Below are 22,697 nucleotides of genomic sequence, written 5' to 3' on the forward strand. Positions count from 1 at the left end.
GAGCTTTGAGACATGGCATGTTATCCTGCAGGAAGTAGACATCAGAAGAGGGGCACACTGCAGTCATAAAGGGGTAGATGTGGTCAGCAGCAATACTCTGGTAGGCTGTGACATTTAAATAATGCTCTGTTGGTACTAAGAGGCCCAAAGTGTGCCAAGAAAATATCACCCACAGCATTACAGCACCAACACCAGTCTGAAGCGTTGATACAAGGCAGGATGGATACTTGCTTTCATGTGACCCTACCATCTGAATATCACAGCAGAAATTGAGATCTTGGTTCATTTTGGCGAGCCCATGTGAATTGTAGCCTCGGTTGCCTGTTCTTAGCTGACAAGCGTGGCCCCCGATGTGGTCTCCTGCTGATGTAGCCCACCTGCTTCAAAGTTTGACATCTTGTGTGTTCAGGAATGCTCTTCTGCACACCTTGGTTGTAACGAGTGCTAATTTGAGTTCCTGTTGCCCTTCTATCAGCTCACACCATTCTGGCCATTCTCCTCTGACCTCTGGCATCAACAAGGTATTTTCACTCAGAGATCTGCCCCTCACAGATATTTTCCCTTTTTCAGACCATTCTCTGTAAACCCTAGAGATGGTTGTGTGTGAAAATCCCAGCAAAGATCAGCAATTTCTGAAATACTCAGACCAGCCCATTTGGCACCAACAGCCACGCCACATTCAAAGTCACTTCAATCACCTTTCTTCTTCCCCATTCTAATGCTCAGTTTGGACTTCAGCAGGTGGTCTTGACAATGTCTACAGTACAGGTTGAAATGCATTGAGTTGCTTCCACGTGATTGGCTATATTGGTACTTTATTTGGATATTGGTGTTAACAAGTAGTTGAACAGGTGTACCTAATAAAGTGGCCGGTGGGTGTAATTTACAGTATAAAAACAGACTGAGGCGTTTGTTTGCTCAAAGCCGGTGTTCAGTTTTGTTTGTTTAAGGTGTTTGCTCGGTCTTCGGTAGGCATGACAATGGCTCTGAATATGTCTAGACACTTCTTAAACAACATCCGCTGAATGCTTAGTGAGAGCGACTGTGAAACTTTAATAGCGACTAGGAACCGTAGGCTTGTGAGGGCTCCAGTCTTCCCACGGGAGCTAAGAAACCTGCAACACGGAGGCATAGAACAAAAAAAAAAAAAACACAAAAAGGGAAATGAGAGCAGCAAAGGGTTAAAGCATCCATCTTCTCTGGCTGGGTGATGATATTCATTAATGCCAATTTGGCAGGTGTGAGGCACTGCAGCGAGCTGTAGAGGAAGAAATAAAAATAAAGGGATATGGGGTTAGGAAAATGACTCCATAGAAAAGATCAGCTGTGCCACCAAGGTCATTTTTTTCTTTTTCTTTTATCTGAAGTGGAATTTTCTGGAGCTCTAAAATCACAACAGGCTACACAGGTATATCTCCATATTTTGAAATGCCCTGTTGTACAGCGTAGCTGATAATATGTGGCCAGACACAATTACAAATGGATATTTTCTCTGGCCACCTATAGCACCAGGGTCTGGTGTGGAAATCACGTCCTGAGCTGCTAGTGCTGCTGCTTCCACTGTTCATTTTTTCTTTATTTTAACACATGTATTTTTCACAATTTTGCTTCAAATCCGTAATCCTGCACATGATGAATAAGCAGCTCCTTATATGTATTTACTTTCAGTAATGATGATTAAGGATGGAAACTTGAGACAGTTGGCAGTGAATCTCATTTGGCATTCCAGCTGCATGGAGTTTCCACACCAGTGTGTTTAACAACAAAGGCTGACAGGCATGGACTTCAATTGACATTGCAATAAATTTGACCGAAAAGGTGCGATTTGTTATACCTTAAAGACTGAAGGTCAGCTGTATATAAACATGTATGCATATGTGTTTTATATATAAAGGCCAAAACCTGGAATATTTTCTCACAATAATACTGTGAAAGTGGGGCAAAGGAAGAAGATGACAGCATTTAGTGTTCTACGCTGCCACTGCCGCTTGTTCAGCCACCTGTGATGTCTGAATTTAAACAGATACCCCAACTGATCACAAGTGTCGAATCCTCGAAGACAAAGCCTAAAAAGAATAAAAAAATAATACTAATAAAGAACGACTTAAGAACAACTTGTACGCTAGTGGTCTTTTGGCCTGGAACCCCTGAAGATTTTATATTTGTATCCCCAGCTCAACTGGAGCTTTAGTTCAATTGTTTATTTTTTTTCTGTCCATCCTGGCCATCTGATCATATCACCAGAATGTAATTTAGAAACTTGTAAAACAATTCTATATTTAAGGACTCTACTTCTCTTATTTAGAAATCTTTCTTATGTAAGTGTCACTCAGTCAGACATTTTTTTAACTTGCTTAATGCTGAACAGGGTCGCAGGGTTGCCGGAGCCTGTCCCAAACAGCTTAGGGCACAAGGCAGGAACAAACAATGCACATGGCGCCAGTCCATCGTAGGGTGAACACACACCCACCAAAACACACACTACAGCCAATTTAGCATTGCCAATATACCTAACCTGAGGAAACTGGAGCACCCAGAGGAAACCCACACAGACACTGGGAGAACATGCCAGTTCCATGCAGAGAGGACCCGGGACGTGAACCCTGGTCTCCGATGTAACTGTGCATTATTTATTCATCTTTTGCATGTTATTTATTTGTAGTTATTCATATCTAGATTCAGCTCGTTTTTCTTTGCATGTAACTACGTCTTTAACATGTTGCAAAGCACTTTGAGCTGCATCCTCTGTATGAAAATGTGCCATAGAAATAAATATAGTTGTGAAAAATATAATAGGACAGAGCCAATAGTCCATTTACTGCAATCCAAACAAAAAACAAACAAAATAAAAAACAATACAATTGGAACAAACTGATAACTTTCAAACTATTTAGAATAACTTACTGTCTTCCATAAGGAAGAGGAAGTTTATACTCCAGGAAGCTCCAGTACTTCTGCACATCACATACATCTTGGCTAACTTGCCCGAGTTTGTAGCCCTGAAGGACGCCATGAACGTCTCTGTAACCCACTCCAGTGTTTTCGGTCCCAGAGCACCCTAATGCTATCCCCTTCAAGCTGCTCCAATGTTCTGTCCCTGGAGCCCACCTTAAGTCCATGCTGAGATTCTCTGTCTTTCTACTACTTGAACAAAGGATATCCCACCACAGTGTCGTACTCCGCAGAGCTCCTCTTCACGCTGCTCACCGCTTTTAAACCCCTTGGAGGTTTCTGCCCACTTCAAACTTTTCATCTGGCAAACTTTGCATGCTGCCGCGCCCACCAGCCAGCCCATCCAATACTGCCTACAGCCTTAAAATGCTGACTGCCTGATAATAACAGCAGACGTCACAATATTTGGAAATATTAAAGTATTATTAAACGTTTTCCAAAATTAAACAATTTCATAAATAGCTGTGTCATCTCTTTTGACTGGGGTTCAAATTCTTGTTTTGTGTCCTTGTTGTACATTTTTGCTTTATTTGTACAGTATATGTTACTATTTCCTTTGTTTATGATTTGCAGTATTCTTCACATTTTATGTATCTAAGCCTGTGTTATGTTCCATGTGTTTTGTGGGTGGTCCCCCAAGAGGTGGGGCCACCTGCCGATCACAGCCAGGAACTGCCCTCCACTTTATAATTCTGGAGGGTCTCCAATAGTTCCTGGTGGTTCATTGTGAATGCACTGTGAAGTTAGTGAGCTCTTGTGACTTTTTCTTTGCTTTTTGTGAATTCTTTGGATTTTCAATCCATTTTGCTCTGTTTTTGACCTTGCTTTGGAGTTTGGGGTTGGGAATTTGTTTGATTTGGATTGCCTTTGCTTCAGGCAATTGTGTCTTGTGCTCTCTGGAGCTTGCGTTTGTCACTGAGCACTGTGTTAAGAATACATCTTTTAGTTTATGAAGATCTTGCATTTGCCCTTATTACTAGCCAGGGTTTGACAGTGATATCCCCCTCTAGTGTGCATTTTTGGAACATATTGACACTTATGTGCTTTGGGACTCTCAGTTCATGACGAGCTGTGCCTCAACCACTTATTTCTGAGTTATTATTGGATATGTTGCGCTCAATACCTTTCCTGTTTTGCCAGCGTCTATATCTGCTAGTTTCTATCATCTCAGTAAACGTTGTTCTCCATCTTTCTGACTTTATTATATACGCTATGAGGACAAAAGTATTGTAACACCTGACTATTACACCAACAGGGATTTTAATGACTTTGCACTCAAATACATAGAATTTAATATGAAGTTGGTCCCCCCTTTGCAGCTATAAAAGCTTCCACTTATCTTGGAAGGCTTTCCACAAGATTTTGGAGTGTTTCTGTAGGAATCTGTGCCCATTCATTCTGTAGAGCATTTATGAGGGCAGGCACTGACGTTGAACAAGAAGGCCTGCCTCTCAATCTCCATTCCAGTTCATCCCAAAGGTGTTTGATGAGGTTAAGGTCAGGGCTCTGTGTGGGCAAGTCAAGTCAAGTTCTTCCACCCCGAACTCATCCCACCATGTCTTGGAGCACAGTCATCCTGGAATAGTAAAGGGCCTTACCCAAACTGTTTCCACAAAGTTGGAAGCACAGTGTTGCCCAAAATGTCTGGGTATGCTGAAGCATTAAGATTTTCCTTCACTGACCCAAACCCTGATAAACAACCCCACACCACCATTATCCCTCCTCCACCAAACTTCACAGTTGGCACAGCGCAGTCAGGCAGGTAACCCAGACTCGCCCGCCTGACTGCCAAACAGAGAATTGTGACTCGTCACTCCATAGAACACGTTTCCACCACTTCATCCATTGCTTGACATTGGGCTTGCATGCAGCTGCTCGGCCATGGAAATTAATTTCATGAAGCTCCCACCAATTACTTTAACAGTAGAATTACCAAAGCCTACAGAAAAAATTCTAATCCCGGTCCAACCTTAACTCCGTTCACACCTGTCCGTCAGCGTCTTTTGTTTTGTAAATGTGTTGATAAGCAAAAGCAACAAGCAGCCTGCTATCCTATCCACCCACTACCGCATAAAGGGTAAAAAGCGTAACAGCTCAAGCCTTGTTTATCAGGGAGTCAGTTAGTACCAGGAGCTGTATAGGCTAAAAAATATATTGTTATTTGAAACACGTGCATTTCACGTGTGTTCTGTGTCTACAACTATCTGTGTAAGTGTAGGATGACAGGAAATGCAAGAAATGTTGAACACATACCTAAAAGACAAACATTATTTCATGTTTTAGTACTAACGACAAAATTTTGACATGAAGTGTATAACGTGTGAAGACTGAAGTTCAAATATCAAATAAACACTTTCACAAAAGGTACAAATGTAAAAGAACAAGTGCACTTTTACTCACGACTATAACCGAAGAAAAAGAAATCGGGGTAGTGCACTTCGTTGTCACGACTTCTTTGGTAGTACAGCGGTAAGAACTGCTAACTTCCAATCAACAGGTCGCTGGTTCAAAATAAATGTTTTGAGTAGTGAGCTGCTGTTTTCACATAAAGACATGCTATAACAGAGGTGAACTCAGATGAGGATGAGGGTTTCTACATCGGAAAAATAGAACAGAAGTCCTCCCTGCTAGAAACGTCCACTTATGCATAAGAACAACGCATCTGCACCAGGCGTAAAGGCAAAAGATGGCACTGTTTGGATGTAGTAAGAGCTCTGGCGTCATCCTGCCAGTCAGTCTACCCCACACCTGTCCTTCAACGAAGCAGCACGGCCTATAGAGCTTGCCAATGTATCATGCAACGTCCTGTTTGTGATTATGTTTTGTGATGGTCTTTATATATAAAAACATTTATATGTTACACATGTCCAAGGACATGCAGGTTAGGTGCATTGGTGATTCTAAAGTGTGCTTTGTGTGTGGGTGTGTGTGTGCCCTAAAGTGCCTGGGGTGTGTTTCCTGCCTTGTGCCCTGTGTTGGTTGGGATTGGCTCCAGAAGACCCCCGTGACCCTGTAGTTATTATATAGCGGGTTGAATAATGGATGGATGGATATTACTTATATAAAGGCCAGATTGAATGTTATTTACCTTGATTTATTTACGTCCTATAGCGTAAAGTCACAAGTAAACTTCAGAGCTTCCTGTATTTGATATACATGGGCACGCTGACACAGTACATGTGTACTGAAGTGACTTTAGCTGCAGGTGACACAGACGGGATAATTAGGGGCCCAGAATCATTAGGACATGGTGGGTAATTTAGCCAGGACATCAGGGTACGTCCTACTCTTTAAGAAGGACACACAGGGATCTTTAATGACATCTCATCTAAAGGATGGCTACATTTTTATAGCACAGTGTCCCCCGTCACTGCACTTTGGGCATTGAGATACACATTCATACCACAGGGTAAGAGCCCCCTGCAGGCCTCACCAACACTTCTTCCAGCAGCAACCCAAGCTTTTCTCAGATGGTCTCCCATCCAAGTACTGGCTGGGCCAGAACATGCTTAGCTTAAGGGTGGCTAAGCTCTTCTGAAGTGCCTAAGGACAAAGCAAATACAAGATAGGAATGACTGAGGGACAAGTCTGTGAATGTCCTTGAGTGATCCAAGCAGAGCCCAGACTAGAACCTGATCTGATATCTCTGAAGCGACAGTCCAACCAGACAGAACTTGAGGGGATCTGCGGGGAAGAATGGCAGGTAAGATGTTTGAAGCTTGTCAGACCCCAGAAGACACCAGGCAGGAAAGGCTGCCCAATACTGAGTAAAGGGTCAGAGTACTTGTGTCAATGGGATATTTCAGTTTATTACTTTCTTGTATACGAAATATAGGGAAAGTATTGTAATTGGCCAAAAATTCAACTTTGAGATTTTGATGAATCTTGACATTTTAGACCTCCCTGAGTCCAATTTACTTTCTCGTAGGGAAAGTATTGTAATTGTCTAAAAATTTGATTATTGAGATTTTGATGAATCTCGATGTTTTACACCATTCTGAGTCTGAAAATACCATTTTTGTAATTCTCTATGTGTGTGTGTTTGTGTGTAAACAAGATATCTTGAGGAAGCTTTCACTGAGGTCAACCAGATTTTGTATACAAGTATTAGGTACAAACATTACCGCCGCCAGGATTTAATTCAGGGGGGTGCATAAAGAGATTTTTTTCTTTCTACGCTCCCCCCCGCAACAAAAACTTTTTGTATATGTATGTGCCCATAAAATACCTGCCAATACAGTCGCTATCTCTGAACAGTACAGAGCAGTCAGTTTTTGCATAGATAGATTAACCACTTAAGGCATGACCTAATTTTTAATTTTCTGACAAAAAATCATCGACTTTTTTTTATCATCATATGATCACTGGAATATAGTTAAAAATGTTATTGATGTATTCAGTGGCATAGGTAGTGCTTTTTTCCTTAAGTTTTTAATGTAATTTTGTAAGCACTTACATACAGCTAGACCTCTTTTTACGCGGTTAATAGTTCCGATTTCTGGGAGAACAGTACACTTTAGAGAAAAATATTTCAAATGAAAATTGTAGACATTGATAAGTTCTACAACTTTTATGATAAATATTTTTCTCTAAAGCGTACTGTTCTCCCATAAATCGAACTATACACCGCGTAAAAGAGATCTAGCTGTACACTATATACTTGTATGTTGGTAAAATAGATATAATTATTTTTCGGGTTTTAAAGTATTAGTGGCGTAGAAAGAAGGGGTTGGGGGAATTATAAATTTTTAAAAAAGTTTACATTTTTTTTCGCATTTGCATAATTATTTTGAAAATACATTTTGTAGCTATACACCTATACATATAATAACAATACACAAATAATAGCACGCTCTGAATGCAAAATATTATTATTTACGTAATAATTACAAAATAATGAATGCAAATGACAAAAATATACCACTATCAAAGCTTCAAATTATAATTAGATACTACCTTTTGCTTAAGACACGCCCAGTTGTCTTAAGCAAATGCAGTTGATTGGTTACATAATATGTATGCTCTTATATTATAAGAGCAACCACCGTGTCATACGACCACGTGAAAATCGGACATTATAAGCCGGTCGTCTCACACACGACGGCATGCCTTAAGTGGTTAATGTGAGTGTTAAACAAGAGTGTCAAAATAAACAAACGAACGAAAGTATATTCTAAACCGTATGGTTTTTCTCATGGTATAAATATAAAGGTATGTTCATAAGGGAACTAAAATATTATATGACGTTACTGTGAACAAACTTCTATTTTTCAGAAAGTTTAAGAAAATTTATTTTAAGAGAAAAAAGTACGCCGTTCTATATTATTATGAATGACATAAGACGTTTTTTAATTTCAACCAAGAAGCGCAAGATCGATGATTTAGATGATGGTTTACGTACAACTGCAGATCCTATCCCGAGTACCAGCACAAGCCACGATCAAACTAGCATTGGATCAGAAAGTACCACTGATGAAACTTCGTTGGATGTCAATCCCAATCGCGTCGATATCGGGTTGTACACAAACACCAACTGTCATATTGATGACGAACTTCGTCTGAAGCTGCTGCAGGAATGTTGGACTCCTAGTCAAACGTATGATTTCAAGAAAGATGCAAACCCTGAAGCTAAACGTCTCTTCAGATTGGAATGGCTCAAGACATATCCGTGGTTAGCATATTCAGCCAGTGCAAGAGGACCTTTTGTCGAGTTTGCGTCTTATTTCGACCTCCAGTTCAACGTGGTCTGCAACAATTTATCCTTTCCCGTGTCTTAAATTTCACAAATTTCATGAAGTTGCACAATCTCACGCCAATTCCCAATGGCACATCAATGCAATAGCTTCTTCCATCCAGTTTCAGAAAATAATGAAAAAACAACAACTCAGTATTCGTGAAATTCTGGATTCAACATACCACAGAAAAATTGAAGAAAATAGAGACAAGCTTCGGTCAATTACTTCAACAGTTTTATTTATTGCTCAGCATGAGCTTCCTCTTCGGGGAAAAAGTGATCAAGGTTCTGTCTTTACAGATATGTTGCATTTCGAATTCAATCAGGTGATCAAGTTTTAAAAAATCATTTGGAATCTGGACCAAAAAATGCGTTATACATATCCCATCAGATTCAAAATGAGCTGATCCAAACCTGTGCAGATATTCTCAAAGAACAGATAATCTGCGAGGTTAAAAAAGCATCCGTTTTTCTGTGTTGGCTGATGAGACTGCAGATATTAGTGGAACAAAACAACTATCCATTGGTGTGCGATTTTTGCGTTGCGATGAAGGCACGGGCAGTTGACAGTGTGCGAAGAATTTCTGGGTTATACTCTGTTGACCAAATTGGATGCAGTATCAATCTCAGAAGCAATCCTTCAGTTTCTGAATGATTGTAATTTAGATTTGTCGCGACTTGTCGGTCAAGGTTATGACGGTTGTTCTACGATGGCAGGTAAAGAAGGTGGTGTTCAGAAGCTTATCAGAGACAAGCACCCTAAGGCTTAGTATTTTCATTGTGCCAGTCATATATTGAATCTCGTCATTAATGAATTGAACAATGTCAAAGAAGTTCAAAATGCCAGTGGCACAACTAAAGAAGTAATCAACTTTTTTAGAGAGAGCACTTTACACGATCTTTGATTCCTAATATTCCTCTGTTTTGTGAAACACGTTGGTCGGCAAAGTATAAAAGTATCAGAATATTTTCTGAGAACTTTTTGGTAATTGTCCAAGCGCTAGAAAAGCTTACAGAGGACAGTGCGAACAAAAACACAAAGGTTAAGGCTCATTTGCTGTTCACTGCTATTACAACTCCAACTTACATTTTGACGCTTTTAGTAATTGCTACTTATTCGCTAAACTCGAACCTGTGTGCAATCAGTTGCAGCAAGTAAATATGAACATTAAAGATGTAACTGCTCATATAATTCAATTAATAGATGTGCTGCAATCCCATTGAGACAATGTTTCTGAAGAGTTTTCATTGATTTTCAAAAAAGCACAATCGATTTGTGAAGAATTAGACATTGAATTAAAACAGCCACGGTTAAATAAAAGGCAAGTTCACAGATCGAATTTACTTTCTGAAAACGCAGAAGAATATTTTAGGAGGTCCATTTTCATCCCTTATTTGGATTCTATAATATCTTCTCTACAAATTCGGTATTCTTTTACACAAGAGAAAGCATTTTCACTTTTACAACTTCACCCAAAAGAAATGAGTAAATTGGATAAATCATCGTTTTTAATAGTTCTGGAAGACATTAACAGTCTGTATGGTGATATTCTTCCAAACTTTATATCTGATGCTACCACATGGTATGAGATGTGGAAAAATAAAAACATTGCAAACGAAATTACCGATTGCATGAGTTTAATTGAAGAGGCTACGAAGTTTTATCCGGCTGTTTCCGAGGCACTCAAGATTGGCATGACACTTCCTGCAACAACCTGCAGTATTGAAAGATCTTTTAGCACATTACGGCGTCAAAACTTGGAACCGATCTACAATGAGTGACGATAGATTAAGTGGATTATGTATGCTTAGTGTACACAAAAAAAGAATAAATAATTGTCCAAAATTTATCGACAAAGTTGTAGACAAGTTTGGACAACAAAAAAGAAGGCTTGAGATGCTCTTTTAGAAACAAAGTGAATGATTGTTTATGTATAGTTGTAAAATGTAAACGTCTAATTGTAATTTAAAAATTTAAAATAAAAACTATTTTTTCGCGTTTTTTCTTATTATTGAAAGATTTATTTTTTTTCTCCATTTCCTTTTTTTTCAAAAGCTAGGGGGGTGCACGTGCACCTACTTGCACCCCCCTGCCGGCGCCCATGGGTACAAAGCGTGGATTTCTATCAACTTTTGAGCTATTCCTGCTAACCAGAAGTGGTACTCATTTATTCATACAGCTGCAGAGTCTGAATTATTCAACTTTACTTTTATAATTATTTAATTGTTCAAAATATTACTCATTTGATTTGATTTGTTGTTGATGGTTCTTTAATGTACATACTATAAAGATATAATTATTGTCTTGTGGTTTACTTCTCAAATATCTATACTCTTATCTGAGTATGTAAGAAAGTCCCAAGGAGACCTTTCCCAATTTTTTTTTAATAAAGTTGCAAAAATGTGTAAAATTCTGTTTTCACTTTATCATTCCAGGGTATTGAGGGTCTCTTGATGAGGGGAAAAAAAACAAATTTTAATGAATTTAGCACAAGGCTGCAACATAACAAAATGTGCAAAAAGTGAAGGTCTGTCTCATTCGTTTTTATTCATTTTGTGCATGCAGGGCACATTCAGGGTTGATTTCTGAACATTCTCTTATCAGATTTGGATGTTTAGCAAAAAGAATTTGAACAGTCAAACTATAAATCACTCCGTTGTGTTTTTGCTCAGGCACCACCCATCCGCCTCTAACTACTGGGCCCTATAAACGAAGTCACCGGAGCCCGGGGTCCGCACTTGGCCTGCTTTGTTTATTTGATGGCCTGTGGGATTTCTTGATCTCTTGGTATGTTTTTGACCTTTGGGTTTCGCTCATCTCCTGATCTTATTCACCTTTGTCTAATATCACCCAGTCAGCACAGTGGCCCCCGATTCTCTGTTGACTGTCTGTTATATGTGGCTGAGGTCCTGCGGACAGCGTTCCATTTATTAATTCACTCTGCATAATTTTTTTTTCATTACAGGAACACTGTCTGGTGTTTTACTAATCAAGAGAAGCAAATTATTTAGCCCCAATGAAGAGTCGGCTTTGTCGTTAAACTCCTCCGATGTTCCTCGATTGCTGTTGTGATTGCTCCTGGATTCTTGGATCATTTACTTTGGCTGGAAATCCATTGATTGTTTTCTACTCCAGCACATCGGCTGTGGATTTGCCAGCTTGCTGGCTCCCTTCTTTCTGGCCCAGTAAGTCCTGTTTAAATCAGTCACATCTATTCCAGTGTTGACTTATAATATGGACGTTGGATTGATTCCAGTGGCACTTCTTCCAGATTTTCAGTGTGCATTCATATGTTTATGTGTGTTTGGCTGCCATCATCTGTCATTTTCAATTCAGTTTTGATTTTCTATTATATTTGTTCATGTTTGCATATTTGTTTATCTCACAGTTATTGGATGGTCTCTGTATTGTACGTGATGTTGTCAGTTGCCAGGTTGTAGTCGATGCATTAAAGTCACACACTGAACTTGATGGGCTATGGAGTTTTTCTCTGCCACCCCATCCAACCATCCATTCATCCAACCATCTACTTTCTGATTCTTAGATATTATTTTGGTCTTTATCCATCCATTTAATTTGGCTGTAATAATTTGACATCTATGATTGATTTATCAGTAGGCAGTTGCTTGATTGTTGAAGATCACACATCCATCCATCCATTAGAGGGTAATAAGACGCAGACACCATAACAAAAGTCATTCCTCACATTGTTTTATTGTGCTGGCATTCAGGAAGCATTTGATGAGGTGCCACATGAGAGGGCGGGCATCAAACTAAAAGAAGTGGCAGTTCAAGGTGTGTTGTGTTGATGGGTACAGAACTGGCTCAGACACGGGAGGCAGAAGGTGATGGTGTGAGGAACCGCATCAGAATTGGTTAAGAGTGGTGTCCAGCAGGGGGCAGTGCTGGGCTGCTGCTACTTTTTAATATATATAAATGATTTAGCTAGGAATACAAGTAACAAGCCGGTGAAGTTTGCAGATGATACCAAAACAGGTGGACTGGCAGATAATTGAGAATCTGTTAAATCATCACACAGGGACTTGGGCAATATACAGACTTGGGCCGATTTGCGGCAGTTGAAATGTAATCTTCTATATATATATATATATATATATATATATATAAAAGCCAAATACCACTGACTCACTCATCACGAAATCTCTCGAACCATGAGGACTTGGGACATGAAATTTGGAATGTAGGTTACTCTTGGCTCATAGGTGCTCGCTAAGAAACAGTTTTAAAAATTTTGTGGTTCAAGCGCTTTTCACGAGAGAACTACTTAACGGATTTAGATCAGGTTTTTTTCTAGACTTTGTTTGAACATTCCATCGATTTTGCGACTTTCTCATTGTGCTATCATATTTGGCTTGCGGTACCGATATATTAGCACGAATCTGAGAGAGACTCATCAGGCTGCGGGGAGGGGGCAAGGCCCTCATCACTGACATGTCTGCTTGGGGGCATAACTTTAACTCCGCTTAGTTAGTGAATGAGAGAACTATTTAACGGATTTAGATCTTTTTTTGGTGTTCGCTAAGAAACGGTTTTAAAAATTCTTATAGCTTTTTAGACCCGTTTGTATCTCTGTCCACTTTTCATGAGAGAACTACTTAGCGGATTTAGATCAGGTTTTTTTCTAGAATTTGCTTGAACATTTCGGTTGATTTTGCGACTTCTCTCATTGCGGTAAGAATCATAGTTCGCTTACAGGAGTGATATATTCACACTAATCCAAGACAAAGGCTGCGGGCTGAGGGGAGGGGAAGAGCGATGTCAGGAGTAGAGAGCTGAGCCGGGCTCTCCTCACTGTCCTGTTTCACTAATACGCGGGCGAAGCGGCAAGGGATAGCTAGTGGAAGTATACATAAAGAACTGCACGTAGGAAGTAAAAATGTGAGGCTGGAACTAACACTCTGAAAATCGAAACTACACCTTATGAGAAGAATTTAGAAGTTGTAGTGAACTCTAAACTATCGACTTCATGACAGTATTCAAAGCCATTAAGAAGGCAAACAGAGTTTCAGTTTATATAGCGCCTTGATATGTGGAGTACAAGTCACAGGAGGTTCTGCTCACGCTTTATAACACACTGGTGAGGCCTCATCTGGAGTACTGAGTGCAGTTTTGGTCTCAAGGCTACAAAAAGGACATAACAGCAGTAGAAAAGGTCCAGAGGAGAATGACGAGGCTGAGTTATGAGGAAAGATTAAAAGAGCTGAGCCTTTACAGGAGATGAAGAGGAGACCTGACTGAAGTCTTTAAAATTAGGAAGGGAATCTGTCCAGTGGATCGAGACGGTGACTTTAAAATGAGTTCATCAAGGACACGGGGACACAGTTGGAAACTTGTTAAGGGGAAACTTCACACAAACATTAGGAAGGTTAATTCACACAGAGTACCACAGACAACACTTGGAATAAGCAACCAAGTAGTGTGATGTCCTTCAAAACTCGACTTGATGTTATTTTAGAATAATTAAGTGGACAGGACTGGCAAGCTTTGATGCCCTGAATGGCCTGCTCTCATCCAGATTCTTCTAATGTTGTTAATATTTGACAGTGGCTTCCAGTGGTGGGTCTGAGGCTGGCGATCTGCACTTGCAATCGGAAGGTTGCCGGTTTGAATCCCGTAAATGCCAAAAGGGACTCTACTCTGTTGGGCCCGTCAGCAAGGCCCTTAACCTGCAATTGCTGAGCGCTTTGAGTAGTGAGAAAATTGCTATATAAATGCAAAGAATTATTATTAAATGTAGTCATAGTTTGGGAGGCAAAATGAAAGAGGTGTAAGAAACATCATCTTTCAGTTACTGTACTAATGGTGTATTGATATAATGGGATTTCTACGGTCATCATTGTCACAGTGACACTCTTACCTGCATGTGCTGGGGTACTCTACCATTTAAATGTTTGGGGTCACCCAGAACTTGCCAAATCTAGATGTTCATATTTGTGATCGAAATTGATGCCTTTTATTATCAAGATACCATTAATTTGATTTAAAAATACAGCCAAGGCATTCCTAGTGTCACTAATGGCTGTTACTACTTGAAATGACTGAGTTTTAATTTATTATTCACGTATGGCTGCTGTGCCCCATTTTTATTTGCCATTCCTTCAGTGTCCTAGTGTTTGACTCCCTTAGCTTATCCTTAATTAGTCGTGTTAATACTAATTGCCTATTAGGGAAACCTACATAACTGCATTACTGCATTTCTAAAGTTTAGTTCTGGGTACAAAAATGGCCACAATTAAACAGCTTTCACAAGAAACATGACAGTCTGTTGTCACTTTTTGAAAAATGAAGGTTATTCATTGTAACAGATTGCCATGAAACTGAAGATTTCATGCAAAGGTATCTATTACTGTCTTAAGAGAAGACTGCAAAGTGAATCTCACCAGAATAGACAAAGAAGGGCAAGGTCTAGACAGACAACTGCAAAAGAGGAGGAGGACATCAGAGGGTGTAGTGTGAGAAACAAACGCCTTACAGGTCCTCAGCTGGCTTCTTACTTAAATACACACCAAAACCCAGTGACTCTGGGATGCAGACCATATTATGCAATTTCCAGTTATCTTCCATCCAATGTCTGTGCTCTTTGGCCCATTTTAACCTTTTCTTTTTATTTGCTTGTTTCACGTATGCTCTTTTTTCTTTGGAACTCTGCCTCCAAGACCAGCAGGCCACAATTGTCTTTACTCTGTTTTAGGGGACACTGGGATTTGGGGTGTACTTAACATAAAAGCCAGTTGAGTACCAATAAGGTATCTGTTTCTCACACTTGACACTTTGAAGATCTTCTCCTCTCATGCAGTTGTCCATATGGGCCTTGACCTTCTTTTTTCCTATCGTTGTCAGGTCCAGTTTCCTCTTGTCTCTCCAAACAATAATGAAATCCAATACCTTGTTAAACGTAAGATCTACGCTCTGTTTAAGGAGCTAAATCACCCAGGGGCCTGTGGGAGTCTTAATCTGGCCTTGTCAGTGGTTGTATTTGATGTATATTATTGTAAATTGTCTTTGGGACAAAAAAAACAACCCGACGACTCCATTGCCGGTTTTCTCTGTTCGTGAACTTGGAGAGCTGACTCTTAAGAATGACCCAGTGTAGAGAACATGGACCCACCTCTGCTTGCTTCAGACGCTGGTGATACCATATCCTAGCTGTATCACTAGCATATGAGTCCTAATAATCTTTGTCTCTAGAAAATACCTCCAGATTAGACAATGTTTTTAATGAAAACTTTAAGCCTTGCCCTCCATTACAGAGGTATTTCACTTGCATGTTGTTGTGAGCTGTGGCGTTTGCTTCATTTTGAAGTTGTGTCTCTTCATCTGTGTCATTAGGACAACGATGTTGTTGTACGGCGGCGTTTGCTGCACACGGGTCTTTTGTAGTGGGAATTGAGGTGCATGCAAGGTCAGAAAAAGTTTAAAAGTGCACACATGCGCCATCTAGTGTATGTGATTGAGTGTGAACAGAGCAGACTTCTCCATACACACACAGGTCTTTTGTTTATATCTGTCTAATTTTGTTGTGCATGGGTTTTATTACATTACATTATATAAATTCATTCTTGTAACATTTGGACCTCTAATGCAGTTATTCTGAGCATCTAAGTAAACTGTCTTCTGTGAGGGAGGAGCACAAGCTTTAGACTCGTTGAAAATTTCGATCTCCGGTTTTCAACAGATCTCGACGTTTAGGGTCCCCTGATACCGAAAACATTGATATCTCGATGATGGGTGTGTGTCTCTGTGTGTGTGTGTGTGTGTGTGTGTCACAGTTTCTTGAGGACAGTCAAGAGCTAAAATGGCTAAATGGAAAAATATCAAACTCGAAAACTTCAGCCTGTTATGAGATGACGATGTGCTGATTAGTTTTTGAGCCAAATCATGCAAGAGAAAGAGGCACTCTAGAAGAACCCTCAAATACCGTAATTCTGCAATTAATTATGAATTCTTCTCATCAATTGCTCTCATAATGACCGATTTTATGATCAGAAAGTTCAGCATCAGAGCATTAAATAATTACGGTTTATACTCACGTATTAGTTCTCCCGTGGATAAGTCGGGACTTGATTTTACAGTATAATTTCTGATATTTTATAATGTCGGTCGTATAAGTTGAATACAGAAAACTCACGCTATTGGTCCAAGAGATTGATATGCTAACGCCCACCTGAGAGAGTAACCATGGAGCACACAGCCTTTTTTTTTCTATGTGGGTGCGGCAATGCGCTGTATCAGTGTGTGCTCCTAACCTCTCTCTCTCTCTGTCTCTCTATTGTGCCTACGTGACCCCACGGTAATACCCGAACTATTCTGAAGTGACTTTTGCACTGTTTTGTGTTTCTTTTATCTCACACCCTCATACACCTTCATCATAAGAACATCCCTTATCAATGGAGTCTTCAAAAGAAAATATGAAGCTGGTTTAAAATTAAGTCATTGAAGTTGCAAAAGAAATTTTTAACTGCACTGCTGCAACGAAATTCGATGGGTCTACGTGACCACACGGTAATACCCGAACTATTCCGAAGTGACGTTTGCACTGTTTTGTGTTTTTTGTATCTCACACCCTCATTCACCCTTATGGTAAGAGCATCCCTTGTCTATGATGGAGCATTCGATCAGGAGAAAATATGAAGCTGGTTTTAAATTAAACATCGTTGAAGTAGTGAAAGAAATTGGTAACTGTGCTGCTGCAACAAAATCCAATGTGTCTGAGAAACTGGTGCGAGATTGGAGGAGGCAAGAAGATGTAAAAAAAAAAAAAAAATTAAGGGTCGCATTTTTGAACGAGCATACAAGTCTGGGTCTGATTTTATTATTGATTTTTCGGGTTTCAAGACCCGACTTTTACGTGAGTATATATGGTACAAAAATGTTAGAGAATAGTTTGGGTAACTTGGATCCTAGGGCACAAAGCCTACTGTCATTGACATTCACATTTTTTGAGTATTATTGCTGAATCAGACAATCAGTTGCATGGTTCTGCTGTTCTACAGTAGCATGCAGGGCATTTCAGATTAACCCCAGAGGTCAGGGCAGACAATTAATAATCAGTTACAATGAACTGCAGACGGTTAGAAAAGTGAGAGAAGGTGCTGCAAACCTCTTTGGTAAACTTTCAGACATCAACACGACTTTAAAGTTGTCTTCCACCTTTGTGCATAATGGGAACCCTGATGACTTTACGCGAGCCCTGCTTTCTCACTTATTATGTACATTAAAAAAAAGGAAAAATGGAACTACCTATTACTGAATCTGCCCATCAATGTCTGAAAAGGCTTGTTACACTCAGAGTGGCATGTATGTGAAACTGATGAAGAGATTTAGAAAGAACACATTTCATCAAAATTGAGGTGCTTTAAAAGGCTTAGCACGATAATAAAATATTACAGATTGTAATGCATGAAATACTTAAAGCTCAATTCAGGCTGTAGCTGAGCTGAATGAAACATAAGGATTTCATGAAAACAATGAATCAAGTGTTAGGAAACATGGCATCTTTTATGTGGTACTATACTTGAGCCTATCTATTTATCTAACTTATCCTGCCGACTATACTAAAATTAATATCTATCTATCTATCTATCTATCTATCTATCTATCTATCTATCTATCTATCTATCTATCTATCTATCTATCTATCTATCTATCTATCTATCTATCTATCTATCTATCTATTATATAGTCTTATCATATAGTGTCTTTTATTTATGTCTGTCTGTCTTTCTTTCTTTATTTCTTTCTTTTTCCCTTCAGCCGGAAAATTCAAAGTAAGTAGTAACCTCTAGCAGGTTGCTCTGGCCAGCAATGATACCTCCTCCTGGGTCACCAGGGCGTTTTATGGAAGCTGTACCAGTATAGGTGGGGTTAAATGCCTTCACCAGCATCTTCTCTGCACTTTGGGAAAAGAAGATGATAGGGTTAGCTTCAGTGTCCCCTCTTGTTTCGGCAGGTTATTTCATACCCCAACTGCAAGGTGGTCCTCTGATGTACCTGCATGACACGAGTCATAAAAGAAAAATGCCAACTTTTTGTTAGTTTAAACGCGGCTGCCAGTCGTGAACTGGGCCCTACGTAACACTCATATGTTACGTAGGCACGTACCTTTTATCTTCAGTAATCTCATTCTCTAACCGGGCCTCAGGAGCTAACCAGCGTAACACTGTCCACCACCCCTTTCGTTATACCGGCACATAGTTGACATCCGTGAGTAACAACCAAGTACTAAACTGGAAGGTGGTCTACGCATGCGTGGAATTCGCAGACAAACAAAGATCAAGATCTAAACGAAGATCTCTTTAGTTAATTTAAAGCACAACAATTTGTTTAGTTTGAATGTCTGTGTTTTGAGGTGTGACTGGCGTACTACAGTCTTCAGTAGTATAGGCCTGGAGGAGATTTTTAATGCAATGCCTATGTTTTAGCTGTCTCTCTACTGCCATCTAGTGCTTCTTCTAATTCATTCGCGGACAAACAAAGATCAAGACCCAAATGAAGATTATATATAGAGACTAGTATTTGAGTATTGAGATGGGCCTGGTATGGTGGTGCCCTGGTTAGCCCTGCTGTCTCTCATCTCCCTGGTCCACAATTCACTCTCCAGTCTGCTCATTTCTGTTTGTGTTTTTCTCCTAATGCTTGGATTTGAAAGATTTCTGGGATGAATTACACCATGAATTTAGCAGTTCCCAGTGTGGATGAGTGTACTGCCAGTCAGAATGGGTCAGTGTGAACCTATAATGCATACAGCAGGTTTAGAGAATAAATGGATAACAAATGCATTTGTAACATTTTATCTTCTAATCTGTGCAATATGCAGTGCTTACCCAATAAAAAGTGGTTCTATAAAAATGAACTGAATTGAAAAATCAATAAATATTTCAAAGGCAGTCCTAAAGTATTCATTCTTACCCAAAGTGCTATTCTTCAGGCCATTCATATTCCCAAAGGTACCAAAGACCAGTCTTCCACAGGATGCCAAACACCAGTCTAACAGATGCTAACAAACTGGCAATAAGAAAGACAATGACCCGGAAAGGAGATGTGACCAAAGAACAGAGTTTGGGTGGTACGTGTTAAGCACAGTGTGCCTGGTGGATGTGTGCAAGGGGGCACCAGATCAGGAACGATGTCATGCAGTACACTGAGGAAGCATACAGTCTTGGACGACGATCATGAAAAGAATATGTCATCCAGTGTTAACTGCTATTACAGTATCAAAAGAAATAATTACAATTGAAATGGAAAACAGAAAAGATTAAAACTCAGATTTTAAAGAGCGATTCACAAACTAAATATCTCTGTTATCCATGATATCGTATGAGAAAATGACATTTTTTAAAAACCCATCACGTTGCGGCATCAAATGTCACAGCCTCCCAGTCAATGCCACCCATACAGCAACTGGGAATCACATCCTATTGACGAAACAACAAAATGGTGGAAACCGTAATAAATAAAAAAATTACATAAAAATAACACAAATTACAATTTCACAGCTTTAGTTTTTTTTCTGGAAGTCAAGTATTTAAACTTGTAATAGAAATCCTAGAGCTCTGAATACCCCAATTGTAAACATTGGATTCAGACATTTTATCCCGGTCTTCCTGGCAGAGCATGAGATGGGGAAGCATCTGTGAACTGCCATCTTCAGGTCTCTCTGCAGATGCGATTTCAGTCTGGATTTTGGCTGGGCCACTCAGTGACACTCAAGACTTGTCATGAAGCCCCTCTAGTTGTCTTGGGTGGACTGTCATGCTGAAAGGTGAACTCTCGCCCCAGTTTGAGGTGGCAGGACTTTTCTGCATTTATTCCATTTTGACCAGTCTCCCTGTCCTTGCTGCTAAGAAGCACCTCTTCCCCCCAGCACTTCCTGGTGTGGCGGAAGTGCTGAGGTCCAGGGTTCCCAAGGCATTGGGGCACCCCCTGGCGGTGACCACGGGCCCCTACAGGGTTGGGCTTCCAAGCCCTTTACCCGTGGCACCCAAAGCAACCAGGGTGGCAGCCCCCATGCGGTCCAAGGCGGGCGCATGCCCTCTTCCGGTCCTCCAAGGCGTCCCGGGTGGGTCATCGCCCCTGGCATCCCTGACAATCCCTGAAGCACCGCTATAGCATGAAGCTGCCACCACAATGCTTGATCATTGGGTAGGTAATGAGCAGTGCCTGGTCTTCACCAGACATAGTGCTTGGAGTTCTGCACAAAGAGTTCAATTTTTGTCTCATCAGAGAAGAGAATCAGTTTCTTCATGCCCTTTAAATGCCATTTGACAAACTCCAAGCAGGAGTTATCCGTGATTAATGGAGTGGTCATCCTTCATGTACATTCTCCCATCTCAGCAGAGGACTTCTGAAGTTCTGCTGCAGTGGCCATTGGGTTCTTGGTCACCTCCCTGACTGAGGCCCTTCTTGGTTGGTTGGCCAGATGGCCAACTCCAGGATGAGTCCTGGTGGTTCCAAACTTCTTCCATTTCACAATTATCAACGCCACTGGTCTCTGGAGAAGACTCCAACCCTTAGAAACGGTTGTATCCCCTTGCCCTGATCTTGATCACGGTGGTCTACACAGAGTGTCTTGGACGTCATGACTTGATTTTGGTTCTGACATGCAGTGTGATTTGTGGGTACATGGATACCTTTCTAAACAATGTCCAATTAATTAAGTTAGTTGACCACAGGTGGACTGCAATCACGTTCTGGACACGTCTCAAGGAAAATTAAGGCAAACGGTATAGTTTTGAGGGCTACAGCAAAGGGTCTGAATATTTCACTTTTGAATTTTTCATGAATTTGTAAACCATTCTGAAAACATGTGGCCATTTTGCCACGATGGGTTATTTAAAATGAAATCACCAACACAGTCAGAAGACATTCTGAATGCACTATAAGCTGAATAAGCCTGACCTCGGAAAGACAAGTGTCACAAATGACAGACGGCACTACCTTGCCACCAACTGCAGACTTTACAGAATTGTTCAAGTGCAATTAAATCTCAAAGCAAAGCAGGTCAAGTCAGTTTAGCCCTCCTGATCTTATGAACCCAATTGAGATGGCCGGTGAGGTGGCATCCATCTGTCCAGACAGAAGGATGTGGAATGACAGGTAACCTTTCGTTTGCTCCTTTGAATGACAGTGCCTGCCACACGAGTAAATGTAAATGTGAACAGCTGGGAAAAGAGGAGCCGGCAAGTCGACATTAACAGTACAACAGAAATGGCACCAAGTAAATCTCTAATCCCAGAGTTTATAAAGATTTGTCACATTTTAGGAGATCAACACCACAGAACATCGGTAACATTTTTAAACGTGTTGCTCACAGCTCAGAGCGGATAAACGAACAAAGGCCTTCAATGTTTGACAGTGTTTAGCGCAGCCCAGGTGATTGCATTTTGCCATTTTGCACACATCGCCCAAGGTTACTTCAGCTTGCCTTTTCATTGTCGTGTTGTTAGTTCACTAAGCAATCAAGATATTCCAAACAGCAGACTTTGTTATTTTTCTCGGAATGGCTGAGGCAAGCCTGCTCGACCTCTAAATCGGGAGTCACGTACAACAACAGATCCTTATTTTTTTTTTCCTCTTGTTCAATGAGGAGAAAGATGGTGGGGGGGGAAAACAAGAAAAAAGACAGATGAAAGGTCAGTGGTTAATGTGACCACCTACCCCCTTCCCAAAACGTCCTTTAGAGTTCTTTTAAAGAACACACACAGGGAAGAAAAGGTAGCATATTGTGGCCAGCTATGGAATGACAGGCAGACCACGTCGAAAATTTGGGACACCAACAGAGTCGAAAACAAGTCAAAATAAAAATGAATGGCAGCAGGTGGAAAAGAAAAAAGCCTCTTGGGAAATTCAACAGACAAGCTCTCGGCTTTGTAGTAAACCGTGGAGTCACTCTTGAGAGCTCCGTCCTGTGGTTTACTCTCGTGAGTGAGTGATGACTCCTTCCAGGCAGCCGGGCTTCTTTATAGTGTGAGTGCCTAAAGGGGCGGGGCT

General features: G+C 40.4%; 1 protein-coding gene across 6 annotated transcripts in view; it reads left to right on the forward strand.

Annotated features, from left to right (window-relative positions):
- The window catches only part of sema6dl (sema domain, transmembrane domain (TM), and cytoplasmic domain, (semaphorin) 6D, like), a 476,052-nt gene that overhangs the window by 16,840 nt on the left and 436,515 nt on the right, over positions 1-22,697 (forward strand). For all 6 annotated transcript variants that reach the window (XM_039770332.1, XM_039770338.1, XM_039770333.1 and 3 more), the window contains exon 2: positions 11,653-11,872. The gene's annotated coding sequence lies outside the window, so the exon portion shown is untranslated. The remainder of the gene's footprint in view (positions 1-11,652; positions 11,873-22,697) is intronic.

The sequence above is a fragment of the Polypterus senegalus genome, chromosome 12, assembly GCF_016835505.1.
Source record: "Polypterus senegalus isolate Bchr_013 chromosome 12, ASM1683550v1, whole genome shotgun sequence".
Lineage (NCBI taxonomy): Eukaryota > Metazoa > Chordata > Cladistia > Polypteriformes > Polypteridae > Polypterus > Polypterus senegalus.